This window comes from Chrysemys picta, chromosome 5 (assembly GCF_011386835.1).
Source record: "Chrysemys picta bellii isolate R12L10 chromosome 5, ASM1138683v2, whole genome shotgun sequence".
In the NCBI taxonomy this organism is placed as follows: Eukaryota; Metazoa; Chordata; order Testudines; family Emydidae; genus Chrysemys; species Chrysemys picta.
The window spans coordinates 70,100,952-70,116,424 of NC_088795.1; the positions used below are offsets into that span (position 1 = coordinate 70,100,952).

General features: G+C 43.4%; 1 long non-coding RNA gene across 1 annotated transcript; it reads right to left on the bottom strand.

Annotated features, from left to right (window-relative positions):
- Positions 1-307: 307 nt before the first annotated feature.
- LOC135984122 (uncharacterized) lies at positions 308-9,771 on the bottom strand. The gene is made up of 3 exons (XR_010602031.1): positions 9,645-9,771; positions 8,321-8,459; positions 308-1,430 (listed from the first exon to the last, which is right to left on the bottom strand). It is a non-coding gene; the product is annotated as an uncharacterized LOC135984122 (long non-coding RNA).
- Positions 9,772-15,473: the final 5,702 nt, after the last annotated feature.

Below are 15,473 nucleotides of genomic sequence, written 5' to 3' on the forward strand. Positions count from 1 at the left end.
GATTTGAACAAAGACTTTACTGTTACTTAAAAAAAACCCATTTAAATGAGTGATTTAATTTGGGTAGTATATAGAATCTGGGCGAGATCCAGATCTGTTGTCATGTAGACCTGGAATAACTCCATTTTAATGGGGTTACTCTGGATATACACTCAAACAGATCTGAACCTCACACTCTGTGATTGAAAAGCTGTTTCCAACTTGCTGTCTTGGTAAAGCAGCTTAAACATAGCTTCTAATGAAATCAAATTAAATGTTTATATAATAGTAAAAAATAACCACTTTTTATTTCAACCTCCAACACACTTTATTTGTTGTCAAGATCACAGGTACATTTCAATCAGCAGGAGACACCAAATGGGTTTAAAAGCATTGCACATAATTGTCATTCCACACAGTTCTTCTTTGCCTAAACAGTGTACATTTTTGTTTTCTAGATCTAGTCTAAACCAGATGAAAGGAAAGAAATTGTAAAACATGATTTCCTATATGAATTATCACATTTCCTATGATTAAATTTTGGCTGACAATTTTAGCTATTATGTTATCTGTTTCTTTGACAAGTACAATGACAGTTGGCACGTGCACCCAAATTGTATTTCACTTTTCTAAAGAAGCAGCTTTAGATGGGTAAAGTTGCTAGCAAAAGGAAGGCACAGAAGAAATATTTTATACATTTTGACTTACTACTGGTATCTTTCAGTAAAAATGTAGAACAAATGTAAATCACAGTTATAAAAAGGAAAAAAGAAAAATAAAAAAGGTAGGAAGAACACTATTGAAAAACAGGGCAGTTTACTGAAGTAGTTGAATTGAGTGGTTGAAGAAGAGAGAACCTCTCCCCTCAAGATGCAGAGTTGCTCCACAGTTAATCCTGCAGCCCTGAGGCTGCAGGAATAATGGACGATCCACAAAATAGCCAGCCCTCTAAACCCTACCCTCCACTTTTATCTAGTGCACATATAACCTGCCTGCTCCTGAACCAATGTACTGACACACAGGAAAACTCTGTTGAGCTGAACTCCATGGGTACATTGGGGAAAGTATCACATTCAATGTTTCAGTTTATTGGAGTGGCTGTAGAGGCTCTATAGTTAAGGTTCAAACTTCCACAAACAATATGTATATACAATGACCCCATGAATTCTCTACATATATACTAATCTTGAAACTGCATTTCAATGATTTATGCAGACAACACCTCCACCAGTAGATGGTTCTGAAATTTTAGTGATAAGTTGTTGTCTTGAATGTTATTCTGTTGTTGATCTGGGGGTTTAGCAAGAAGTTCAGTCCCACCGGTGCAGCTGGAGTTGGTACTTGCAGTGTTTCAGTTAAATCCCTGTCATTCTACAAGCAAGTATTACAACTGGTGGCAGCAGCTTCATGGTGGCAAAAAGCACTTTTCCCTGAAATTTTTTTTGCTGGTCCTGCAGATGAGATGAGTATCAGTGAGTACTTGACAGACTTTGAGCTTTTGCTCTCTGAAAAAGTGGACTGATGAGAGAGCCGCACAGTACCTAGCAGTGTTTTTGGATAGTGATGCCAAAGCAATTTACCAGCAGCTTCTCAGTGTGGATCATGGTTCTTTTAGACCAGGGGTCGGCAACGTTTGGCACACGGCTCCCCAGGGTAAGCACCCTAGTGAGCCGGGCCAGTTTATTTACCTGCTGACATGGCAGGTTCGGCCGATCGCGCCCCCACTCGCCGCGGTTCGCCGTCCCGGCCAATGGGGGTGGCGGGAAGTGGCGCGGGCGAGGGATGTGCTGGCTGCGGCTTCCCGCTGCCCCCATTGGCCCAGGACGGCGAACCGCGGCGAGTGGGGGCCGCGATCGGCCGAACCTGCTGCGTCAGCAGGTAAATAAACTGGCCCGGCCCACCAGGGTGCTTACCCTGGCGAACCGCGTGCCAAACGTTGCCTACCCCTGTTATAGACTGTTATACAAACAGCTGTATGGCTATTATGATGAGGGATTGGTCCTTTTGAAATACTGGAAGGAATGGCAAGCCAGGAGGAGGCAGGAAGGGGAAGCCCTGCATTTGTGTGCATTTGATAGAGCTTTACCTACACCGCTGCAGCCAGGAGATGATTTGAATGAAGCAGAGCCTACTGGGCAGAATCTGGAGCTGGCAATGTAGAGAGGAGATTATGCCCAGTAGCAAGTCATGAGAGAATCTTGTATGAAAAGTGAGTTTATAAATGGTTTAGCAGGAGAGCTTCATGACCTGCTGGTGAAGGAAGATAACATAGTGGATAAGCCTCTGGTCCAGATTATATGCACAGTTACAAATGTGGAAGCAGAAATTGATGTTTCCTTAATGGTATCAGCTGTTAATTCTTAGCCCCAGGGTAATTCCTTGGCAGTTGGCCACATGAGTCAGATGAGAGAGATTGTTTCCCAGGTGAGTTGCAGACCAGATGACATTTGCAGGCAATGCAGAGGAAAAGGCCATTGGAGGTAAAATTGCAGAAGGAAGCCAAACCAAGGGAAACTACAAGTTGCTGATGCAGTATGGCCATCATCAGCCACTGTTAGAATTCTCAATATGAAGAGCTGCCCAAATACCTATTACTATGAGTCTGGAGACATCGATGGCTAAACTCCCCCACAATGCTGTTGGACTCAAGATCTGAAATAAATTCAATCCAGAGAGAACACCCAGCACTGAGGGGGAAGAAGATTTGTACACAGGGGTGAATTTGGCAACTATTAATAATCAACGCTGCCGATAACAGGAGAAATCCAGCTTACACTGAACTTGAGGTCTCTGCATACTAATAGACTTTTGCTGTGGTGACCAAGATTTCTAGTGCTGTTGTATTGGGAGTGGATTTTCATCTGAGGGCATCATTAATACTCCTAGGCTGTTAATAGAGCACACTTGTCCCTGGACAATATTTAGATATGCCTGCTGGATGTGGGTAGGCGGAAGTGTGGACCTTGGGGGGGGGGGGGGAAGGGGGCAATTCTTGGGGTTTTAGAAGTGCCTCCATGATGACAGAGAGGAACTGCTCTCTGTGGTGGCTCAGAATAAAGGTATGGTGAAGCTAGGACATTAATAACTCTAAGGATAAAAGGTTGCTGCAGTGAACCTGTGGAATGTTTGAAGCTACCAATATCCAGTCAGGATTGTTGGTTAGCAGAACTGGCTAAGGGTGAATTCTGGGTAAGAAGAATTAATGTGTCCAGGAAGAGGAGCTAGTGAAAGATCAGACCATGGGAACAATGTCAAGTATAGCTGGTGTCCCAAAGCCTCTCAGAAGGGCAGAGAACAAGAGCTGTGAAGCAGCCCTGTCAGCAAGAGCCAGGGGTTGGACTTGACAGAAGCAGCTATATAAGGAAATAAAAGAAGCAATTACAACAGCTGATCTTACAATATGCTAGTGTGTTTTCCAATGTTAAGTTGTTGGCTTAGATCAGATACAACATAAAATACAAGAGATTTTGCTGAAAGGCAAGTTCTGCCTATGTGATACTTGCAGTGTTTCAATAAATTCCTGTGATTCTATAAGTGAATATTATAGTATTCATCCATTGAAGTATGCAGTGAGCCGGCTCCTGGTTGGCTGAAGATACTGCAACCCTCTGGTTAGAATACTTCTGTCTGCTGCCAGCATCTCCTAGCCTTGTGTCACATGGACTGTAAACCAGAGGAGGATGGCCAAAGCAGGGAATACAGGCTTCTGGGGAACTGATTCTCTTCAGCCCCACAGAGGCAGACTGGGGAGCTCCTTAAAGTTTCCCTATGGCCTGTGTTCCTGCTTCTGTAGGTCCAATAACAAGCATGTGTTTGTGGGGAGGGCAGGGTTACTGAGCTTGGGCAAAAGGGAACTTTTGAACCTGTTGGTGGTGGGTGTCGTGTGGGAATGAGATGGTATTTGGAGTCTGGAAGGTTGTGTGGAGTACATTTTGAGCCTGGGGGTATCATGTGGATGAGGTTTCATAGCTAACTGTATGATTGTGATGAGCTGTGGAGAGGTTAGGTAGAAAGTGGAAGGCTTCTCAGCCTGGGACATAGCATCTTTGTGGGATATCATGTGGATGAGGTTTCATAGCTAACTGTATGATTGTGATGAGCTGTGGAGAGGTTAGGTAGAAAGTGGAAGGCTTCTCAGCCTGGGACATAGCATCTTTGTGGGATACCAATATCCAGTCAGGATTGTTGGTTAGCAGAACTGGCTAAGGGTGAATTCTGGGTAAGAAGAATTAATGTGTCCAGGAAGAGGAGCTAGTGAAAGATCAGACCATGGGAACAATGTCAAGTATAGCTGGTGTCCCAAAGCCTCTCAGAAGGGCAGAGAACAAGAGCTGTGAAGCAGCCCTGTCAGCAAGAGCCAGGGGTTGGACTTGACAGAAGCAGCTATATAAGGAAATAAAAGAAGCAATTACAACAGCTGATCTTACAATATGCTAGTGTGTTTTCCAATGTTAAGTTGTTGGCTTAGATCAGATACAACATAAAATACAAGAGATTTTGCTGAAAGGCAAGTTCTGCCTATGTGATACTTGCAGTGTTTCAATAAATTCCTGTGATTCTATAAGTGAATATTATAGTATTCATCCATTGAAGTATGCAGTGAGCCGGCTCCTGGTTGGCTGAAGATACTGCAACCCTCTGGTTAGAATACTTCTGTCTGCTGCCAGCATCTCCTAGCCTTGTGTCACATGGACTGTAAACCAGAGGAGGATGGCCAAAGCAGGGAATACAGGCTTCTGGGGAACTGATTCTCTTCAGCCCCACAGAGGCAGACTGGGGAGCTCCTTAAAGTTTCCCTATGGCCTGTGTTCCTGCTTCTGTAGGTCCAATAACAAGCATGTGTTTGTGGGGAGGGCAGGGTTACTGAGCTTGGGCAAAAGGGAACTTTTGAACCTGTTGGTGGTGGGTGTCGTGTGGGAATGAGATGGTATTTGGAGTCTGGAAGGTTGTGTGGAGTACATTTTGAGCCTGGGGGTATCATGTGGATGAGGTTTCATAGCTAACTGTATGATTGTGATGAGCTGTGGAGAGGTTAGGTAGAAAGTGGAAGGCTTCTCAGCCTGGGACATAGCATCTTTGTGGGATATTTTGAAGCAGATGGAGATTGGGTTGAAGGTTGGAGAGTCCTGAGCTGGGAGTGAGTCATGGTAGATTGTCAAGGGGCAGGGAGTTGATTGGAAATAGGGATGTTGGTAAATCGGTGGTATGTGGGTGAGCTGGGGGAAAAGAAAGTAGGGACAATGGCAAAGTAAGAGCTAGATTTGGCTTTCAGTGTACCAGATCCTTTAAAATAAAGGCACATGAAGTGAGAAGTATGTGTATACAATGCCATTTTGAACATATTTTAAGAATATTTAACCAAAAAACCCTGAAGTAATTGGTGCTACTGCTGTGGACCAGCACTAAAGTCTTAGTAACTTTATGCCAAAATAGTAGACACTGTTGTGTACAGTCACTCTGTGATTGATAGAAGAGTTCAAAGTGGTGAAGCACAAGAATAAGCAGGATTTCAAAACACTTTCAACGTTAAAAGATTCTGCAAAATTTGGCCATTTTTTTCCTTACAAAAAAGAACTTTACATATAGCTCTCCCTGAATGGCAGTTTTAGTCTCTCCTTCCCCATTGTTGAGTATTTGTTACAGAAAAGAAACAAAGTGGTTCAAAATTATATTTGCTTTATGCACAGCACTTTAGACTTCTACTGCAGCCATCACTGCTGAAGCATTACCATTAAAACAGCAGACCTCTGAGATTTTATTAAGTGAAGTAATTTGTGCTTTATCTACAGCCATAGGTCTTGATAGGCGACATTTACACAGAAGGCAAAAACTGCCATGCCTTTGACTCCATGAACTGAGTTAGAAAATATTTGTCACCTTGCTCTTTGTGTTTTTTAAATATATTGACAATTGATTGAAAGACGGAAATAACTGGGTAACTAAAATACCAGAAAACAGGGTTTAATAACAAGCTAGTCAAAATAATGCAGCAGACTGAATAGGAATAATGGTGAGGAATGATATATTGTTTGATTTATAAGAAAATGAATATATGTGTGGGTTAGCATATCAGAAAGTTTGGCTAGAAACAAAACACAAAGGCAGTCAGAGGAATTTTGAATGTTGCTGTACATCTCCAGGATAGAATGGGATGTCTTTAAAGACCTTAAAAGGAGACCAAAAATGTAATAGGTTTTAATTACTTAGATATTGATTGGGATAATTATGCAAAATCTGAGGAGGGAAATAGGTTTTTAGACAAAATTGTTTGTCTATATCAGACTCAGTCCTGCTCCCACTTAAATCAAAATGATTTTTACCATGGGCTTTAAATGGACCAGGACTGAGTCCTTGATTTTCTGAAAAGGTAGCATGGACACATAGGCTATCCAGGAATTAATCCCAGGAAATGAGACAGGTACGACAAGTAAGGTTGAAACTAGGGAACAGCTAGCTGTAACATTATCATTCTATGTGAAATACTGAAATTCTCATGAGAGCAAGTGCTATCGCAAGCAACACAATTATTTTATTTTAGTACAGGTGGCTTTGAAAGAATGTGAAATGCTCTAAGGAAATGTGATCAGAATTCAGTAACATATGGGAATCTAGCAAAGCAAAAATACTTCAGAAAGAGCTGAAGACATTTGAAATTCATCCCAGTTAAGCCTAAGCAGACAGTAGGACAATAGGGGACAAAGTCATTAAGTGAGAGTGTAAAGAAAAGTATAAACACTAAGCAAAATAATTTTACAAAAAATATAAACAAGCTGTTAAGGATGAGGAGAAATTGGAGACCTCAAAAATAACCAGAAGCAAGTTAAAAGGTCATTAGATAAGAAGAAAGTGTTACTACACTGGGCGGGGCAGACAATAAAAAAGTTCCTCAGTTACAGGTTATATATATGGTTCTTCAACAGAAAGTAATATTTAACGAGACATGTCCCTACCTCCTTCTAAGCAGCATATAATAATTCTGGCCTCCATTTGGGTCAGCAGGTTTATAACAAATATATTAAGGAAGGGAAAGTAGTATCTAATCTCTCCCTCCTCTTCTTCTCTATCTCCACTCCTTTATTTTTGTGCTCTATGACTCACCTACGTTTACATATTTCATTGTTACCTTTTAAAGGTAACATATCATCCGCAGTTGTACCCAACCTTGGAAGGCACTAATCAAATCCTATTTATTTTGTGGACTGATAAAAAAAACAAACCATGGACTGTAACCTTTAGAGAAATTTAGATCTGGGCCAGAATTTTGCCCAAGGCCCATCTCTGGATTATTTATCCATTTTTAAAAAGGCAAACGTAAGTTTCTGCATAAGATCCTTAAAATATACCATTTCAGCTTAACAAATAAAGCCTTTCTCTCTATTTTTTCTATTATCTTGGAAATATAATAAAACAAAACACTAATTTCTGGGCCATATCTTTCCCTAGTTTTCCCTGGCAGAGATTCCTATACATTCTGTCACGGACAGAGGGAAGGGCTGGCCTTTCCACAGGAAAGCAATATGGGACTCAATTCTCAATGCAAGTGGATTCTGGGGCATCTACTAAGTTATGGGGACTCCTGTGGAGGCCTTGTGCCTCTTCAACAACTCCTGGCCTGTCTGCTGCCTTATCAAAACAGCTGTTTTCTGAGATCATCTTCCACACTGACAACTGGAACTGCAACAGCTCTAAAGGGAGTTTCAAGGTATGGAGGAGGGAAAAGTGAGTAGTTATTAGCTACAAGGGTTCATTGAGGTTGGAGGACAACTACCTCTACAACGTTAGCCCTGGCTAACATTTCCACAGATCCTGAAGCTTGTGAAAGATCGAGGGAAGGCGGAATTAGCAGTACGGCTTCCTTTTGTGATTTGTGGAGTCAGCTGCTGGATGGGCTTTTGAAACACAGGGTAAGGATGAGTAGCAAATATAGTAGAATAAATCCTCCAATAAAATATTTTAACTGAAAAATTGTATTCACCATTGTTAATTATTTTTTGTCATGGGTATTTTAAAATATACTTTAAAAACCTATATATAGCATATTTTCAAAGCTAATCTTTGCAGTGCCCTTGCAAGGTAGGTAAGTATTATCTTCATTGTATAAAAGAGGAAACAGAGGATGGGAGGTTAACTTGTCTGAGGCCCACTGCAAGTCAATGACAGAATGATATTCAGGAATTCCTGACTGCCAGCCCTATGCTCAGTCTAGAGAAAGATATTAAAGAAAACCACTAATTCCTGTGTTTTAGTTCAGGCTGCATGCAGCCTTAGAAAAGTAAGGAAGGCAGAGAAAGCATGATTTTGCATACCTTCTTGAATTGCTCTTTATGACGGGACCACTCACCTCTGGCAAGCGCCCCTGCCAGCCAGGCGTGTCTGCATCTGCACTCTCAGCTTTTCTCCACTTGCAGTGACCCCTGCTGGCAGTTAATCTTCTCAGGTAGGCTTCAGTGACTCAGCCCTCCAGCCAAGTCACATGGAGTCTATATCAGAGGGGTAGCCGTGTTAGTCTGGGTCTGTAAAAGCAGCAAAGAGTCCTGTGGCACCTTATAGACTAACAGATGTATTGGAGCATGAGCTTTCGTGGGTGACATGCATCCGACGAAGTAGGTATTCACCCACGAAAGCTCATGCTCCAATATGTCTGTTAGTCTATAAGGTGCCACAGGACTCTTTGCTGCTTTTATGGAGTCTATATGATCAACAAGACAAACAGACAGACCCTTCCTGGGGTACACAATCCAACAGAGACCTCAGTTGGTCTCTTTAGCCTTCTTTCTGGGCTTAGTGCTCAGGCCCCCCATCTGGGCTGGCCTTCAATCTGTCCCTCAGCCCAGTGGTTCTCACCCAGGGTGACGCATACCCCTGGGGGTATGCAAAGGTCTTCCTGGGGTACATCAACTCATCTAGATATTTGCCTAGTTTTATAACAGGCTACAAAAAAAAAGCATTAGCAGAGTCAGTACAAATTAAAATATCATATAGACAATGACTTGTTTATACTACTCTATATAGTATACACTGAAATGTAAGTACAATATTTATTTCCAATTGATTTATTTTATAATTATCTGGTAAAAATGAGAGCATAAGCATTTTTTCAATAATAGTGTGGCTGACACTTTTGTATTTTTATGTCTGATTTTGTAAGCAAGTAATTTTTAAGTGAGGTGAAATTTGGGGGCACAAGACAAATCAGACTCCTGAAAGGGGTATAGTAGTCTGGAAAGGTTGAGAGCCACTGCCTCAGCCCCTTCAGGGCTAGCTCTCAAATGTTCCTTCTCAAATGGTCCCTGCTCTGGGATGAAACTATGAACTCCCTGGAGTCTCTTCACCTCCCAGCAAGTCCCAACTGACCCCAGCTGTGTCACTCTCTCAGTTCAGTCCCCTTCTGGGACTGATCAAAGTCTAACAAATGACCTCTTTGGGGTCTTCAGCCTGCTCCCTAGGGCTGTTTACAATCCCCTGCCCCAGGGCTTTGGCCACTCTGCTGTGGTGGGGGGCTGTAGGGATGCGGGGGGAAGAGCCAGGCCTGGGCCCATCCAATATTCCAGGTCCCTACCCAGGGACCCTATAAGAAAGCCTGCTGCTTTCCTTTTACTTTTTGCTGATGCATTTCCCTAGGCCACTTCCCTTCTTAACACCAGCAGCTTCAGCTTCACCCTTACCTCAGGGATGAGTCCCTTGCTGTGCACCCTCCTTGGTCCTCTGGCTCTAGCCAGCAACTGCTCTGTCTAGGTACTGCAGCTCCTGCACCTAGCCAGGAATACCATCCTTGTTCCCCTGGTTCCAGACAGCAACTTAATCTGCTCTGTCCACCAGCTCCTTTTATATGAACCTGCTGGGCTCTGCTAGGCTGCTCCCTGCAGCCTCTCTGATTGGCTGCACATAAACCCCACTCACACAGCCTCTCTAGACAACCTGGAGAACTCACATTTTTGCTCTTCCTGGGGTAGAGTGTGGTAGGGCCATGAGGCCTCCAGCATGGCCTGGCAAACCCCATCACACTCTTCCTATACCTTTGCTTGATGCAAAGTCCATTGAAATCAATAAGGGGGTTTACACTGACTTCACCGAACTTCAGATCAGGCCCTAATAACAGCAAGCAGCAACAGCAGCACATTATGTCTACAGTGCCCCTATGCATGCAGATGTTAAATGTTTCTCAGGGAACATCCCCTATTACAGATAATTCAGAGGGTAAAGAAGTGTAGCAAACCAAAAGAGCTTTACTTCAACTGGGGAATATATTCAGTCAGCTTTCAGGACTAAAGAGATCTCTGTACCCAATGAAGCCTGAGGTCGAAAATAAGGGGGAGATTTTCACGCACATAGAGATGTCAGTTAGGGAACCAACTTCCACTGATAATTGACTGTCCCTTGAGCCTTTGATAATCTCTCCTGCATGGAACTTGTATTTCTGCAGAAATTAAATAATTCCTATCAAATATTCCTGGCCATATTAAGAGCCAGATTCACAATACACTTGGCTGCTTTGAGATACAAAGCATCTGTAGCCCACCTTAACTGTCCAGTTAGGTCATTTTTATGGCTACTTTGTGTTGCTAGAGTCCTGCAAAGCAGCTGGAGCATGCTGGTGAATCTGGATCTAAAAGTACTTCTTCACTGCTGTTACAGCACTAAATGCACATGTTCCTGTACCAAGCCCAGGTTGGGGGACTTAGAAGGAAATGAGGGCAGGGGAAGGAATCCTCTACCACAAGCCACACAGTGCAGTCATTAACGGAGCCTTGAGGGTGCAGCAGCCCCAGTGTCAGGGCACAATAGGTGATGAGTCCGTAAAGGGGTGGTTCCACTGGTGCCTGCCCGCAGATTTGCTCCTTAACTCTCTGTTTGTAGCATGTAGAGAGCCCAGTTGGAGCACAAACCTTAGATGCACAGTGGGTGTAAAACTGGTGCCTGGGGCTCCACACTGGTTCTGCTGGGTTTGAAGGTCGCTATGACATTATTCAGCCCCTAATTAATAAAAACCAAAACATTTTGAAAACCAATATACTAATTTACCACCAGGTCTATCACTTTTTCTCCTTATAAAGCTAGCAAATAGTCCTGTCTTGGTTTGAAGGCCAGCCAGGCCTAAGGATAAAACTACTAAAAATGCAAATGGAGAATTGGAGGCAGAGATAACAAAATGACAGATATTAAACAATTGCTATATTTTCTGTGGGTCTTTAAAGAAAAAAAGAGGATTGATGGAGTGCTGCCTAACATATGCACTATTTTCCCTGGTATAAAACAGTACGCATTTGTAGTACACAGATAGCAGTGGAAATGGGTCTGGAAAGGTTAGTGACACATTAATATAAACAACATATTAGCTCTAGGAGACATACCTCTAGGAGGCTGAAAGGAAATTAAGATGGAAATGAGGGAAGTTCTTTGATGACGCATAGGTTAGATAGCTGGAGATTGGAAAGTAGCAACCCTCATCATTATTCAGATAAGGACCACAATGAGAGCTCTAATCACTTCAGCCAAACCAATACAAATATACAGTGACACCCTCTAGGCAAGAACCTGGTAAAGGAACAAACCAGTTAAAGAATAAACTTGCAGTGCAACACAAGCTAAGACAATAGAAAAGTGACCTGATCAAAGAATAGTTCCGATAAAGAAGTAGAAAGGTGGTAAAATCTCGATGGCTTGATTCTTCCCTGTGTAGTCATTTCTCCCCCTTTCCCCTTTGACCTTGAAGTCAGTTTGGACCTTTGGGTGTTTAAGGAATACAGGAGCAGGCACTCTGCTTCAATTGCCCTATCTATAGAAAGAGGTTAATAGCAACACCTCTCTCTCAGGAGTGTTGTGAGACTTAATTGTTTGGAAAATATTTGTACAGCCTCATTATTAAAGGGTTATCTCATTTTCTTTTTACTACAGCAATATTACCATAGATTTCATAAAACAGCTGAGCCCTAGTGTATAAGCACGGTTTTGGTGGAGGCTTCTGTTATGCAGCACACAATTATAGACCAGTTAATTTCAGCTGTAAGCAAGAGACTGGATGGCAAACAATTCTGTGGCACGCAGTGAGGGAGCACATTGGAAAACATGTTTTGTCAAAGGTCCAACATGGATTTAAAAGATAAAGGTCTCATTAAAATAACTTGTTGGAGATCTTTAAAGCGCTTACTGTCACAGCAGGCAAGAGTAAAGCAGTAAATGGTTTATACCTAGATTTTCAAAAGTATTTGATAACAGCCTACTGTATAATCCTCAGTGTAGGCTAAGGCAGGAAGCAAGTACAATAAATGTGCTTTAAAACAGCTGCCCAATTTTGTGGAGAGAAGGTAATGGTGCCTGTGAGTCTGGCTGCATACCTGTGAGGGAAATAAAGGGCCGTAGGAGCCCCACCACTCCTCTGTGTGGGCTATCTGCATTGCCAGATCATGTGTTAGGGTGAGAGGGCAAAGAGTGGGCAGACAGAGGTTGGGAGAAGGAGGAATGTTGACATGGAAGGAGGAATAAGCTGCCCCAGGAAGAGGGATGGCACAGTTTATTTCCCCCATGGAACAAGGGAAAAGCAGGAAGTGACTCATTCCTGCCCAGCTCCTGTGACAGCACAGCTATGTACTGCCCTTTACTTGGCCTAGATTGCAATGTGACAGTTCAATCCTAGACAGGGATCTGAAAAACATTGGAGGGCATGGATTTGCTGGACAAAATGGCAATTTCTTACTGAATTGTGTTATATTATGTCCCTCTCTGACAGCATTTGTGGTATAATTAATATACAGCGTTCCAGTTCCTTCATTTAAAATGACTTCCAAAGTGGTGGAACTTTCATTTCAGAATGAAACCCAGCAGATATGCTACTGTAGCATCATTTAAAAACTTCTAAGATTTGTTTTAAAGCATGGGGAGAAAAATGACTGCAATAAAAGTTAGTATTCTCATCTTCCTCACTTGAATATATTGTGAGCTAAAATGTATCTTTAGGGGGTGGTATTCTTCCCCTGTGGAAGCACCTGGTGGCAATGTTCTAGAGGCTGATATGACAGGAGCCTGGGGAGTATGGGGAAGGACTGGGCACCAGTTTTGATGGGAAAGGGGTGAGATTGAGATCAGATGAGAAGCCAAAGAGAGCGGGCAAAGAAACTGGGCTGAGAGGAGAAATCCCGGACATGGGGGAAACTGGGATGATGAGATGGGGGTGAGGGGAGGGTGAAAAGAGGCAGGACTGAGATAAGGGACAGGATGGAGGCAGCAGGGCAGAAGTGTCTAGAGCGGGGTGGGCAAACTTTTTGGCCCGAGGGCCACATTGGGTATGGAAATTGTATGGCGGGCCATGAATGCTCACAAAATTGGGGGTTGGGGTGTGGGAGGGGGTGAGGGCTCCAGCTGGGGGTGTGGGCTCTAGGGTGAGGCCAGAAATTAGGAGTTCAGGGTGCGGGAGGGGGCTCCGGGTTGGGGCAGGGGGTTTGATTGCACGGGGGGTGAGGGTTTGGAGGGCGGGAGGGGGATCAGGGCTGGGGCAGAGGGTTGGGGTGCGGGTGGGGGTCAGAGGTACAGGCTCCAGGCGGTGCTTACCTCAAGCAGCTCCCAGAAGCAGCGGCATGCTCCCCCTCTGGCTTCTATGCGGAGGCACAGCCAGGTGGCTCAGCGTGCTGCCCCATCTGCAGGCACCGCCCCTGCAGCTCCCATTGGCCGCAGTTCCCAGCCAATGGGAGTTGCAGGGGTGGTGCTTGGGGTGGGAGCAGCATGTGGAGCCCCCAGCTGCCCCTACGGCTAGGAACTGGAGGGGGGACATGCCGCTACTTCTGGGAGCTGCATGGAGCAGGGGAAGCCCCTGCCTGGAGCTCGGGATTGGGGCAAGCCCCGGACCCCATTCCCCAGCAGGAACTCAAGGGCTGGATGAAAACATTTGAAGGGCTGGATGTGGGCCATAGTTTGCCCACCCCTGGTCTACAGCACACTCCCCTCTAGAACCTTGAATGGAAGCCAAGAATCCTAAGTCTCACCATTCTCTGCTTTTAGCAAATATCTGTCAAACCCACTGGCAAAGTGCGTGTCTTATCTCTCTCTAGTGGCTGTACACGTGGAAGATGACAACCTACTATTGCTATCAGTTATTCTATTAGCTCAAGTATCAGCGGTTGGCAGTTGATCTCAAGGTTCCAACCCTGATGATTAAACATATGGATATTAATGTGATGCAGGAGACCAGACTAGATGATCACAGATGTCCCTTATGGCCTGAGACTTTATGAATAGGATGCCGCCACATGATGGAATGTCTATTTTTTTTCTGTTTTATTCTTTTAAAAAAATCTAGGAAATTACAAAAAAGAACTACATTAAAAGAACATTAAGATAGCAAAATCAAGCACTCAAAAGTTGGGAAATGCCCAAATTAAGGTCACCCATGCAACCTTAATTCTTCCCCCTTGTGCATAAGCATTATGATACATTCTTTAATTTTATGATCACATACTATTTTTTCCACACTTTTGAATGCTTGACTTTGCAACCTTAATGTTTTTCTACTGTATTTTTTGTGTGTAATCTTTTGTTCATCACCTATAACAACATCTTCTCAAAGGACCAGATACTGTTCTTCTCATATAAAACATGTTAAAATAATCCACTGCCCTCCAAAGATGCATGACTTTGAGACACTGCCCCATTATAACTATCTGTGTTGCAGATGGGGGTGGGTGGGAGTGTGATTTATGAATAGGATTAGGGGACACAGGAAATATCAGTGGATCTCCAATCACATTCAGGGATCTCTTCCCCTCTCCCCCAATAACTTTGCTGTCACTCATCACTGGCTATGGCAGCATGAATCACAAAGATGCTGTACCTTATCCCCTCACCAGCTTCACACCCTTAATCCACCCTCTCCATAATGGTTGTATAAAGCCATGAAGGAGTAGATACTGCTTCTCAGGTGATCTGGCCTTCAGGAGAGAACAAGCACAGTTCCTACCTGAATTTGCTCATAACCACTACAGATGTTGAGCAGAAAGAGTTGTTTGAAACCAATGTAAAATGCTCCCTCTCTTAGGCCTTCTCTACACCAGAAAACTCTGTACCCATTTCCCAGCAGTAGCATAGCTGCACCAGACCAGTACTATCAATAGTGTAGGTGCAAGAGTACGCAGAGCTCAGAGATTGTGAACATGGAAACTGGAACTGAAGTTATTAAAATCAGTTATAATTCACACCCTCAGTTATATCAGTGGAAGTCTGTGTATGGACACTCATATCTTGAAATAAAAGCACCCATATTTCAATACAGAGTGTCCACACAGACTTGCACTAAAATAATTAAATACGTGAATTACATCTGATTTAGTCATTTCAGTTCCAGTTTCTGTGAAGATAAGTCCTCTAGTGCTTTTACCACTGTCCTATGAAAAGATAGACATGGCAGTAACCCTATCTCTCCCAAACCTGTGTACACAAATGCTTATACCAGTGCTGGCAAATAGACAAAATATTTCCTAGCCTACATCCAGTCTGATACAAAGAAC